This window comes from Rhinatrema bivittatum, chromosome 3 (assembly GCF_901001135.1).
Source record: "Rhinatrema bivittatum chromosome 3, aRhiBiv1.1, whole genome shotgun sequence".
In the NCBI taxonomy this organism is placed as follows: domain Eukaryota; kingdom Metazoa; phylum Chordata; class Amphibia; order Gymnophiona; family Rhinatrematidae; genus Rhinatrema; species Rhinatrema bivittatum.
The window spans coordinates 560,610,632-560,624,093 of NC_042617.1; the positions used below are offsets into that span (position 1 = coordinate 560,610,632).

Below are 13,462 nucleotides of genomic sequence, written 5' to 3' on the forward strand. Positions count from 1 at the left end.
CTACCAAGCTCTGTAATAATCTCAAACAGCTAGCAAAACTTGCAAATCTAATGCTGGAACATCCAACCTCCTAGGACCTCATGGCCTTGCTAGACAATGCACGGCTACCACCAATCTTCCCACACCAAACCCAGCTAGCAAGTTCCTTCATACTTTCCACCTATCAACCTCCATGTTTTATTAGCCTACTTTCCGAATGCTTATGAGATCACTATGCATGTGTGTGTGTGTGTGTGTCCCTAATAATCTTTTCATTTGGTGTCCTATCCACACCAGAGTTTCAAGATGTCAGGGGAGACATGAGGATAGCAGTGTGTATTTTTCGATGCACATGTAATCCCCGTTCTACCGGCTAGTCTGTTGCAGGTGCTTACGTGAGGTTTACTAAGGTCATGTTCTGACCCATTCTTCTGCGTTCTTTTTTCTAGTGGGGGGGGGGGGGGGGGGGAAGTAAAATCTTTCAATGCCCTTAGGCTGCCTGGAGCTCTTCTGCTACCTTCCAGAAAAATTAACACACTGCACACAGTCAACTGTAGTTCAAAACAAGAAACCCTTTTACTGATTCACTTGACTGCAGGTAAAAACTCACAGCAAGTACATTTCGGAACAGTGCACTTCAATACAAAATAAAGTTCCAGTAAATCACAGATATAATCACTTGTAAATCTGTACTGCCTCACAATAGGTACTCTTAAATGGGACCCTCCCTGGAACTACCACTGAAGGATACCTACAAGCTGGATGCAGACTTCTTCGCCGTAGGAAACTGGAAATTCCTCCCGATATAACTACAAATGTGTCTCTATTGAAAGATTCTTTCAATAGCAACTCCGCAAGTAGATTTCCCAATCTGACAGTAATCAAGCTAACTCACATAAGATATTCTCTCTTCAGGTGATCTCCCATAGAGTATGAGTAACTGCCCTTTGGATCACCTCTTGGCCCTTTCCACTCTCAAGATCCTCCTGATCCTCAATATCCCAATGGATCTTCAAGTTATATTCCCTGTCAACTTCAGGTCTCAGTCGTGATATTGAATGGCACTCGTTCTTTAGGTTCATAGTGCCTATCTCCATCCTCTTTCTGGCATTGAAATGCTTTGTTCTGATTGGTTCAAGTTCCAGTTATATTGATTGGTTGATCCTAGCCACATGACCTGATGTGACAGGCTGGCATTATTAGTGCCTTTTTTTCTGTCTTCTTAAATTCAGTACTGTATCTGATTCTACACGCTCGGTCTCCTTTAAGCTCTATGACTAAGGTATACACTTTTAATTGTAATTCAATTTTTTTATTTTGGTTTTGATCTTGAACTACCAGTTTCTTTATGTTTTCAAAGCTGTACCTTTGGCTTCTTTCAGACACTGTATTTCGGCATGACTTTCCTTCTTACAGCTACAGCTTTCTTAATGAGAAATGTATTTCACCAGGTCAGTTTCAGTGCTTAATATTTAGGAAAAATACTTTTGGTGTAAATTTTGTGTTTGTTAATTATTGTCTGTTTCTTTATTTGTACAGAATGCTTGGCTTAAGCTTACTTTACCAAAATCTTCTATAATCCTTTTATTTTAGCTTGTATTGCTCCTATGTTATCTTCAGTGCTATATTAGGCTTCTTTTTTTATGTTTATCTATTTTTGATTTGATTTGTTTTCCATACAGGAATTGTCTTGTGGGTCCCTCTCCACGCAGCCCTACCGGCAAAACACAGCCATGTTGGGGGTCTGAACAGCAACTAAATATTGTGAATAAACCAGTGTGTTTGGAAATTGCAAAGCCTTCCGTTTATGCATAACATCCTTTTAATACAGAACAGATTAACTTATCTTCACACATCCCTTTCTTGCTACTGGGGAGATAACCATCACCAGAAACATCCTTTGATGGTGATGATTCTGAGCAACTAAAGCAAATTACTGTGAAACTGGAAGATGTAACAGATTAAATAGTAAAAATCACAAGGACAGGATGGCATTCAGCACAGAATGCTGAAAGAACTCAAACATGAAATTGCAAACTTGTTACTAGTGATCTGTAACCTATCATTTAAAAAAGCCATAGTACTTGAACACTGATGAGCCTGATATCAGTGCTTATTATGTAAACACCCCTGGGCACCATACTATCACGGGCACTGTCATGTGTGTAGCCAGATGGTAAGGCAATTGGGGTTTCCGCTTTTAAAGATAGTATGGAGAGAGTTTGCACGCGCAGAGGGGCGGATTTTAAATGCCCTGCGCGCGTAAATCTGGGTGGATTTATGCGCGCAGGGCCCTCGCGCGCTGGCGCGCCTATTTTGCATAGGTCGCCGGCGCGCGCAGAGCCCCGGGATGCACGTAAGTCCTGGGGTTTTTTAAAAGGGGCGGGAGGGGGCGTGTCGGGGCGTGGCCGAATGACGGGGTGTTTCGGGGCGTGACGCGGCATTTTGGGGGCGGCGACATGGGCGTGGTTTCTGCCCGGGGGCATTCCGGAGGCGTGGCCGCGGCCTCCGGACCAGCCCCCGGGACTGAAACACAGAGCGGGGCAGCCGGCTGACACGCGCAGATTTATGTCTGCTTTTCGCAGGCGTAAATCGTGGAATAAAGGTAAGGGGGGGGTTTAGATAGGGCCGGGGGGGGTGGGTTAGGTAGGGGAAGGGAGGGGAAGGTGGGGGGAGGGCGAAGGAAAGTTCCCTCCAAGGCCGCTCCGAAATCGGAGTGGCCTCGGAGGGAACAGGCAGCGCGCGCTGGGCTTGGCGCGTGCAGGTTGCACAAATGTGCACCCCCTTGCGTGCGCCGACCCCGGATTTTATAAGATACGCGCGGCTACGCGCGTATCTTATATGATTTCAGAGGCATTTTGATAATTAAAGGATTTTATTTTGCTGGCAAATGGATTATTTTCTAGGTTCTTTCCTCTAGAAACAAGTATAATTGTTGAAGAAACAAACCTTTCAATAATGTCAATAATTTCAATGAGAAATAATTTACTTCTAGTGAACAAAAATTTTTCATATGTGACTCTCACTCTAATTCTTAATACAGTTTGGAATAGAAACCGGTTCCTGTACAAAGATTACTTCTTAATAAGAACAAATGTTGAATTTCAGCTTTAATTCAAGAAATCTGATTCTTTGTGTTAACTTATTACAAGCTTTTTAGGCAATTCTGGAATTCTCCAGGTAGGTACAAACAACTTTCATCTTTAACCTGTTTTAACTCAATGACTTTGATCTCTTGTGTGTCCATGTGTGTTGCACTTGTGATTTTACCAAAATTGTGTCACAGTTCGTTGGTGGGCACTTATTGCTGATTATTGCTGATTGCTGATTGCACTTATTACTGATTGCTGGGTAATAAATGTTGAGAGTGCTGCTTGAGAACGCTGGGTAGAGAGCACTGACCCAGGAATGATGTGAAACTTTGGTGGCTTGTGATCAAGGAATAATTCACACTGCTTGATAGCGCAGACTGGATCCGATCTTGACCACAAAGTCTCAGGATACAGTGGCTTACCTACTATGCTATCTCAAACCAAATCAGTAATAAAGACTGACTGCCTCACACCACCAATCTTCCACAGTCTATAATGTTGCTAGAGTGTGTATATATATAAATGACAGTGGATTTCTTACTAATAGAAATAAAAAAATAATTATTTCAACCTTGTCTAAGGATGCTTGCTTTGAGAGAACTCACAAACAGCTCGATATAGTAACATTCATTTGAAGATTTCTTGTCTGTAACGAGCTCGCTGCGCACAATTCGGACGCGTAAGGCAAACCAGCGATACAGTCTCCAGTTTCGCGCGTCCGTAGCGCTTCTTAAAACAGACGCGTAACCCTTCCCCACCCGGCATGTAAATGAACGAATTAGCTGTATAATGAAGGAATTAGCTATTCCCCTCCGATACCGTAACGCGCGCTCAGGTTATCTCATTAGTAACGCACTGTTTTGCCGCGGCCGTAACGTGTTAATTTACCGCCTCCCCCTAGTAGGAGTTAGGACTGTGAGTCTAGTAACAAATCCATCGACACCGCTTAAGACACTCAAAAACAATAAAACACAATAAAAAAAAAAGCGATACAGAGATGATCGAGAAAATGTAATGATGTGGGACACATAAAACCTGTCAGAAAAAAAAATAAAAATTTTTAAATACCTGTCGGAGGGCCGCGTGGGTACAGGCGGCGGCGGCGGGAGCTGGGTGGTCGCGTGTTAAATCTAGGCCGCGGGTGGGCGCCTGTTCCAGGCGGCAGCGGCAGCGGCGGCGGGGGGACACGCGTTAGCTCGAGACGGTCGGTGGGCGGCGGGTGGTCGCGTGTTAAATCTAGGCCGGGTCCGCACAGGCGCGCATTCATTCATCCAGGCGGAGGAGCCGGCGGCGAAAGCAGCCGGCTCCGCCTGAATGAATGCGCGCCTGTGCGACCCCTGCGATTCGGCGCTCAAGGCAGTCACAGCATTCATTCACTGCCGGTGGGGGCTGCCTCGCAGCCCCCACCGGCAGTGAATGAATGCGCGCCTGTGCGACCCCTGCGATTCGGCGCTCAAGGCAGTCACATGCCGTGACGTCACGGCATGTGACTGCCTTGAGCGCCGAATCGCAGGGGTTGCATTCATTCACTGCCGGTGGGGGCTGCCCCGGCAGTGAATGAATGCTGTGACTGCCTTGAGCGGACCCGGCCTAGATTTAACACGCGACCACCCGCCGCCCACCGACCGTCTCGAACTAACGCGTGTCCCCCTGCCGCCGCTGCCGCAGCCGCCTGGAACAGGCGCCCACCCGCCCGCGGCCTAGATTTAACACGCGACCACCCGGCTCCCGCCGCCGCCGCCTGGACCCACGCGGCCCTCCGACAGGTATTTAAAATTTATTTTTTTTTTGAACACTCAGGTTTTTACATATTTTGGTATTTTTTTTTTCACTTCATGGTGCCTGTCATTTCAAATGTCATTTCAAATGTCATTTGAAATGACATTTGAAATGACAGGTACCAGCGCACCCTGGTTACTGTATAGGCGCTGTATTAAGCGCCTATACAGTAAAATGGGTTACGCGGGCATAACCCTTCCCTAACGCTTCACAGCCGCGGCATGCATTTGCATGCGATTAGAGGAGAGTATCGGGGAGTTAGTGAAGAGAACTGTGCGTGCGGGGAGGAAGGGTGCGCCTGACACTGCCGCACTGTTATTACCGCGGCCTTACAGGATCGACCTGAAAGTAAAGAATACACACAGAGGTACCTTTATTTATATGTCCTGTGATGAAACACTGCAGCACCATTATCTACAGGTGGAGTGTATACAATCTGAAGTCTGTAGGACTTAATGAAAAATTTCTTTCTGAGGTAGCATGTATTTCAATTAAATCAGCTCAGAATCAGACCATCAATCATTCACTTTTCTCACATCCACTTATCTATCAAAGCTGGCAAAAATAAAAAGAGTGGACCAGCTATAGGAAGTTATCCTTAATTTTAACTAATTTCTTACCTCAGAAAGGATTAGAATTACAATAAGCACACTCTCACACACTGTCACAAAGAGCTCTGCTTGTCTGCAGCTTCTAACACACAGCATTCTCTACAGCCTAGGTACACAGATCTCTCTGAGTCTCTAGCACCCAGCTCTCCCTGCCTCAGGCTCCAGCTAGCTATCTCGGCAGTCTCCACATGCATTCTGAAAAAAGTCCTCAGAAGAGATCCGTACTCCTCTGAAGTCTCTTCAAGAAATTGTTCTCATCTTCTTTAACAAACCTTCTTATCCACCTTTCAAAAACACCTTGACTAAAGAACACAGGTTTCAAAACAATGTTAAGTATGCTCAAAACATTAATTTCAGGCAAATTACTTCTCAAATCTTTCTGTGCTTTACCTCAGCTTGGTATTATTACGTAGACCTAATCACCCAGCTGCCTTGTATAGAATCTGGGGTGGGCTAGCGTTACCATGGTGTTATCATGGCATTGTCTATGGGATGGCAAAGAGTTTTCTTTTTTTTCTCTCTGATAGCTGGAAAATGAAACCAATAAGAAAACTCTAGTTGCACAGTTCAAAATCACACCAAGCTTTCAGGTTAACTTCTAAATAAATGTAACAATAGTCCTATGTCTTTTCATGACCATATTAGCTATTTGAACTTTTTTTTACAGCTAATTATAACTTATACAATAAACATTTTTCCCCAAACCAAGGGTTATATCCATATTTATATGATCTCACCTGGTGACCACCACCAACAAACCCCAGTTGCTGCCAGGTTTTAATTAATATTTAAGCTTTAATTTTCCAAAGTCTGTGAGGTCCTCTTGGTTGGGGTTTGATTACAGCCCTGACACTGTCTGCTGGCTTAAGCTGGCAGAGGCAGCATTCCCAGCGCTGCTGCTGCAGTGTGGCACCAACTGAGTGGCATTTATCTGTTAAAAAAAACGAATCGCAGCACTCCTGGGCTCTCTCTGGTTTCCAGCAGCTCCCCAGGCTCCCGTGGCCTCAGCAATAATTGGGCAGGTATTTATTTAAATTATATTTACCCCATTTACAATTAAAATGATAAAAGCTATTTTTGAAAACAAAATTACTGGCATATAGACAGACATGGCTGAATGGGGAAAACAACATATTTTTAGTAAAGGGAAATCTTGTCTTACCAATTTATGAGATTTTTTTTGAAAGTGTAAATAAACATGTCGACTCAGGTTGGCCGGTTGATACAGTGCATTTGGATTTTCAGAAAATTAAAGTCATGGGATAGGAAGCAGTATCCTATTGTGGATTGGTACCTGGTTAAAAGACAGAAAACAGACCAGGGCTAAACATTCAGCTTTCCAAATGGAGAAAGGTCAGTTGTGAAATGCCCTGGGGATCTGTACTGGGACCTGTGCTGTTTAACATATTCAGTGGAGCAGTGAATGATGTGATCAAATTTGCAGACAAAACAAAATTATCCAAAGTTGTTAAAACCACAGCAGACTGTGAGTTATTGCAGAAGGACTAATAAAAACTAGAGGACTGGGCATCTAAATAGCAAATTAAATTTTAAATGTAATGTGGATAGAAAGCCTTGGGAGCGGCCCATGGCTTGGGGAATATGCCAGAGGACAGAGAAGTCTGGATTCCAGCCGTTTCTTCAAAAAAACTTGTTATTTACACAAAATGAAAACAAGCAGAAAAGACCTACTTATTACCTGAGCAATCTTTAAAGAAAAATCACAGAATTAAACCTAAGCAAGTTTAACAAATTCTATTCTTCCTTCTCCTCTCTGGGGCCTCCTTGTTCTGTTCTGGGCCTGCTCATTTAAACCCTCGCTCAGGGAAACGCCCTGGGACCAGAATTCCCTTCCGGATTGTGCCTTAAGATAAACTGGGCCCGATACCTGGAGCTGGTCCCTTAAGGAGTTCTGAGGTTCTTTCTGTACACGCCTTTACATACCCTCCTCTCAGCTTAACCTCCCTGTACCAGGAATACTTCTCTGGAAAGGAAGTTAGCCTCAGCCTTTTTCTTCTGGCTCTGTTGCAAAGCTTAAAGGGCTGGAGAGCCAAGAACTACTTTGTGACCCTACCATTGGACTACTTGTTCTGGGCGATCCGGATGAGGGGCTGATGGTCTGTTACGAGTGTGAATTGGAGCCTAGCAGGTAATACCCAAAGGACTCTAAGGCCCACTTGACCACTAAAGCTTTTTTTTCAATTGTTGAATATTGTTTCTCCCTTGCCATTGGCTCTTAGTAACCTTTTGGTTCTATTTCCCTTCCACCCCCACCATTAATGTAGAGAGCAGTGTTGGAACTGCATCTAAGTGAAATATCTAGCTTAATTAGTTGGGGTAGTAACCGCTGCAATAAGCAAGCTACACCCATGCTTATTTGTTTACCCAGACTCCCCAGACTCTGTAATTCAGTCCTTGTTGGTTGTTGTCTGTTTATAGATCCACTTTTCTTCATTCCCCCTGCCATTGAAGCAGAGAGTTATGCTGGATATGCATTGAAAGTGGTACTTCACTTTCAATGCATATCCAGCATAACTATTTGCAGGGGGAATGAAGAAAAGTGGATCTATATACAGCCAACAACCAACAAGGACTGAATTACAGAGTCTGGGTAAACAAATAAGCATGGGTGTAGCTTGCTTATTGCAGCGGTTACTACCCCTAACTAATTAAGCTAGATATTTCACTTAGATGCAGCTCCAACACTGCTCTCTACATTAATGGTAGGGGTGGAAGGGAAATAGAACCAAAAGGTTACTAAGAGCCAAGAGTAACAGATAGGTATGAGGAAAAAAAAAAGTGCGAAACTTGCTGGGCAGACTGGATGGGCCTTTGGTCTTTTTCTGCTGTCATTTTTATGTTCTATGTTTCTATATTAGTTTCTGGCTAATGAAGGCCACCAGATTTTCCTGGCCTTTTTTTTCTTGTGCCAGGACTGAATCTAAGCCCACCTCTGAGCCATTTGTCTGGACTGTGAAGCCTGGTGAAGACTGGGCTGATCAGAACTGAGCACAGGGCCTTTTTAAATTTCTCAACGGCCTCTTCTACCTCCATGGACCAGTGAACCTCTCTGGTACCTTCTTCTGTAGCAGACATGTAAGGAGTTTGGCCTTTTCCAAAAAGGCTCTCACTCTTCATTTGCGGGACTGGTACCCAGGTGATCACTTCTATTTTTCATGCTTGGGAATGGATCTTCCCTTTCCCAACGGATTATCCTAGATATTATTCTTCTTGGCCCCCTAGCAGGCACTCCTTGTGGCTGGCCATCAGCCTAGCCTTCCATAGTCTTGTAAGCACTGCCTGTAGTTGGCTCGTGTGTTTTCCAGTTGCCACTGTATATGACAATGTGGTCAAGATAAGATATGGCGTAGCCCTGATCTGGGCGTAGTAGGTGGTCAACCAACCACTGGAACATAGCTGGAGCTCCATGAAGTCCAAAAGACAGGACTGTAAACTGGAAGTATCCTCCAGGTGTAGAAAAAGCTGTTGTTTCTTTCACTGCTGGAGTGAGGAAGACCTGCCAGTATCACTTTGTTAGGGCCAGTGTGGAGATAAATTGTGCTGCTTCCATCACGGGGCATCGGGTAGGCATCGAGCTTTGAGGCCTCATTGACTTTTCTGAATTCCTTGCAAAACTGGACTGCCGTTTGGTTTAGGAATAAGTATAACGGGTGAAGACCGTCGTTACTGGACTCTTCTATTACACCAAGTTGGAGCATCTCTTTCACCTCAGCCTCTACCATATGACATCTGGCCTCTGGAATCTGAATGGTAAGCTAGATAAGTTCAGCCTGAAACTTTGGAAAATTATATCCTTATTCTAGTTTACCAGCTGGTCTATATCCATTTTTTACTGGGCAGAGAGCTGGTCCCCAAAAGGAACTGGTAATGGTCCAAATTGGATAATATTTCCAGGCATAAATCCTCTTTCTGGACAAAGCCGCACATTGGTGCAATCCACTTCTTTATGAGATTCACATGGAAGATTTAGGCCTTTTATCTGGTTGGGCTACCTTGTAGTCCATGGGACATATCGCCTCTACTAACTCACAATGGCCTTGCCAGTGGCACAATAATTAACTTTTTGAACATGGGAAGAGGTTAAGGACATTGTTTCTAGACTGAAAGACCCATTGAATAGCAGACTGATTATATTCCTGGGCTTAGGCATCCTGGGCCTTCTCCATGCATAGGTATGCAGCTTCTCCAGCCCTTTTTAGTCATTCCTGCATCCGGATTACATAGTCAACCAGGTTCTCTCCAGAGGTCAGTTTCTCCTCTCAAGTCTCATGTGCAACATATAGGATCCCTCTTGGTTGTTCAGACAAAGGAAAGCCTATTGAGTTCTTGGGAAACTTCCCAGACTGCAAATAATATATAGGGCAACAACAAATCCTAGTTCCTGTCATCTTATTTATTATGATCTATATTCTGCTTTTCAGGCACTTCAAAGCAGTTTACATTCAGGTACTGTAGGTATTTCCCTGACCCCAGAGGGCTCACAATCTTATCCCTAGATTTATCAAAATGCTAAATTTATAGCAGAAACAGCACCCGCGATAACAAAGGGGCGAGGTTAGGCTAATTTCCCTGCTCCTGCATCGCTATTTCCGCAAGGTGTGAAAAATCTATTTCACCGGTACTAATTTAGTCCACCGAGGGAGGTGGGGGAGAGACCAATATGTCACCTTACTATTTATACTATTTGAATGCATTGTACAAATCAATTCCTCTTGTACCTGGTATAAATAGTAAAGTTACTTATTGGTTTCCTCAAAGGCTCTCTCTCTCAACAGCATGTGTGGGAAAACACAGCGAAAGGATAAATGACCCTGTAAGTTATGTACCTGAGGCAATGGAAGGTGAAGTGACTTGCTCAAAGTCATGAGGAGCAGTAGCAGGATTTGAGCCCTGGCTACCCTGGTTAGCAGCCCACTACTCTAACTACTAAGCTACTCCTCCATTCCAATCTTCTGAGATTGTTTTTTTTCAGCATCTGCTTGAGAGTTTTATCCAAATGTTCCACCAGCACATCGATTTGCAAATGGTAAACTGAAGTCCACAGAGTTTCACTCTGAGTAAGGTGAAAACTGGCTTCATTGTTTTGGACACAAATAGGGTTCCTTGGTCAGTTAATATCTCCTTGAGTAGTCCAACCTGGGAGAAGACCTTTATCAAGATTGTTGCTACCGTTTGAGTCCTCATAATTCCTCAGGGGTACAACCATGCTGCAGAATGTTAGCAGCAAGGACATCCTGAATTCCCTACAACACAGTCAAGGAAGGGCAATCCTGGCCCTGTACTCACAAATAGGGAAAGTGTTTTTCAGTGTCACTGGACAATGTGTTTAATATAACAGCAAAGACAAAGAGAAGTCACACAAAAATCAGTGTATTGACTTGATCTTTTTCCCTACAGACTCAGAATGGGAGAAAAGGCCTCACAGGTAGATTTTAAAAGCATTGCTTACGTAAAAACAGCCTCACACATGTATATGTGGGCCGTGCACGGGCAACGCGAATTTTAAGAAGCTGGGAAGTGGCGTCAAGGAGGAAGAAAAGGAGGGGGAGAGAGAGGGAGAAAGACAGACAGAATATCTGACACTCTATAGATCTCCCACTGTAAGACGGCCACTTTCAGCTCAGGGTGGATTTTGGGGGTGGGGCGGTGTTATATTGGTCTACCTAAGGTGCAAGGGTCTGTAGACCCTTGTATCACTACCCCCCCCCAAAAACCCACTCCGAGTTGAAACTGCCTCTCTTACAGTGGGTGATATATATAGAGTGTCAGATTGTCTGTCTCTCTCTCATATTGTCCGAGTACACACGTAAAGGTGCGCACCAGGGATATTTTAAAAGATACGCTTGTACTTGCACACACGATATAAAATTAAGCGTATCTTTGCTGGCATGCCCAATATGTGCGTTTATGGGTGCATATGCGCCCCTTTTAAAATTTACCTGTTAATCAGACCCTTAACATGGGGGGAAATACAATAAGGAGGCACTAGCAAGGTGGGAAGGTCTAGGTGGAGTGGGACAGTGGACTAAACTAACCAGAACCCTGGTAAGGGCTTATGATATCGTATTCTATCAATCAAAATAAATATTCACTAATTAAAAAGAAAAGCAAAGGAGATGAGAGAAGACACCTCATTCACTGCCACTTGGGATGGGTAACTTTTCATGACCCATTTCTGCCTCTGCTGTGGCAATCAGATCTAGATTAGTTTGGCTGCGGGAGTGAGTTTTCAACCCAACTGAGAAAGCCCTCCTACAGGTCGACAATGACCTTCTCCTGGCTAGAGGTCAGGAGCCTCTTCCCATCTTACTGCTGTTGCAGGTAACTTCATTCTGTAATCACAGTTACTGGGCCTGGTGTACTAAAGGCCTTTTTTTTCCCCCCAATGTTGGGCCTGATTTGCTAAGACTTTTCTCCCATTCTGGGGAAAGTTTTTCAAAGCCGTTTGCCAGGCTGTAAAGCAATTGGCCCAGGAAAAATGGCTGACCACAAATTGCCCTCCCCTCAGTCCAGCTGAAAGTGTCCATGGGCTTCCATAGCGCTTGTACTTTTAGCTGCACTGAGGAGAGGGGGTTCTGGGAGGCGAGCTTGGGCCAGGTTGAAAAATAATATGTGCAGCAGGCACCTTCTTTTTTTTTTTTTTTATTTTGCACTTTTCAAAATTTGATACATTCAAATTATTTTTGCATAAATACAGGAGTGAGAATTTCCAAAAATAATTATTCATCCAAAAAAAAGACATTCTCAATCTTAGAAGTCCGAACACTTAAGTTCTATCCTCCTTGTTACCAAACTAATAGGAGGGAGTGCCAGAGCAATAAATTTACAATAAAGAAAATACAAATTCTTAAACTTAAAAAGAGAGAGAATACAGAGTTTCCATTCAATATTACAACTATTAATTAGATGTTACTTCAGGCTCATTCCCTTGGTTCCTTCGATTTTCAATGTAATTAGCTAATTGTTCAGGTTCGTAGAATAAAAATTTTCCAGTTTCATCTTTCAATACACATTTACAAGGAATCCTGACATTAACTTGAAGCCCAAAAGTTCTTGCTTGATTAGCAAGAAGTAAAAATTTCTTACGCCTCACCTGTGTCTCTGGTGAGACATCAGGGTAAACCCAGACTTTTTGACCCAAATACAACATAGATCTCTTAGTCATAAATATCTTTAACACTTTGGGGGTAATTTTCAAAGGAGTTACGTGCATAAATGTAACTACTATTGTAGCAATTTTCAAAAGCCATTTACTCACGTAAAGTGCACTTATGCGAATAAATCCTATGGACAATTCAATGGCATATATTGTAGCAATTTTCAAAAGCCCACTTACTCGAGTAAAGTGCATTTACATGCGTAAAACCCAGTTTTACGCATGTAAATGCTTTTTAAAATCAGACCCATTATCTCTATCTTCTAAATTTTTGAACTTTACCAATAAAGTCCCACGCATCTCTACTTGAGAGCTATACGAAGTTTCTATTAACTCCGTCACGTTCAATGAGACTCCTTCTGTTGGTGTAATTCCTTGTGAAAAAGTTTCTCCTTTTTTCAGTAGGAAATAAGCTTTTAGGATTAAGGGTGATTTTTCTGCTGTTATTGATAATATCTCTTGAAAATAGTTTTTCAATTGCTCCTTAGGAGACGTCATTTTACATTTGGGAAAATTTATTATACGAAGGTTGTTATATCTCAAAGAGTTCTCAATATTTTCCACTTTCTTTTCAAGCAGATTCTCTCCTTTAATTATTGAAACTTGCACCTTCTTAATCTGGCTTATTTCTTCCTCTACTTTGACCATATTAATAGAATGTTGGTTTATTTCTGAGGTCAAATTTTGTAGAGACGTTTGTAGATCTTTTATATTAGAAGATAGATTTAGCATAGCTTTTTGCATAGTCATAATAGCTTGCCAAATAGATTCATTTGTTACAATCTTAGGTTTCTCCAACGGCATAGTGGGTATTAAATTTATAG

The 13,462-nt window shown here is 43.1% G+C and overlaps 1 long non-coding RNA gene across 2 annotated transcripts in view; it reads right to left on the reverse strand.

Moving 5' to 3' along the window:
- The window catches only part of LOC115088324, a 64,427-nt gene that overhangs the window by 34,563 nt on the left and 16,402 nt on the right, over positions 1–13,462 (reverse strand). Inside the window, exon 3 of one of the 2 annotated variants that reach the window (XR_003855748.1) lies at positions 6,624–6,755. The exons of the other annotated variant lie outside the window; for it this stretch is intronic. This is a non-coding gene — a long non-coding RNA (uncharacterized LOC115088324). The remainder of the gene's footprint in view (positions 1–6,623; positions 6,756–13,462) is intronic. 2 annotated transcript variants of the gene reach the window in all.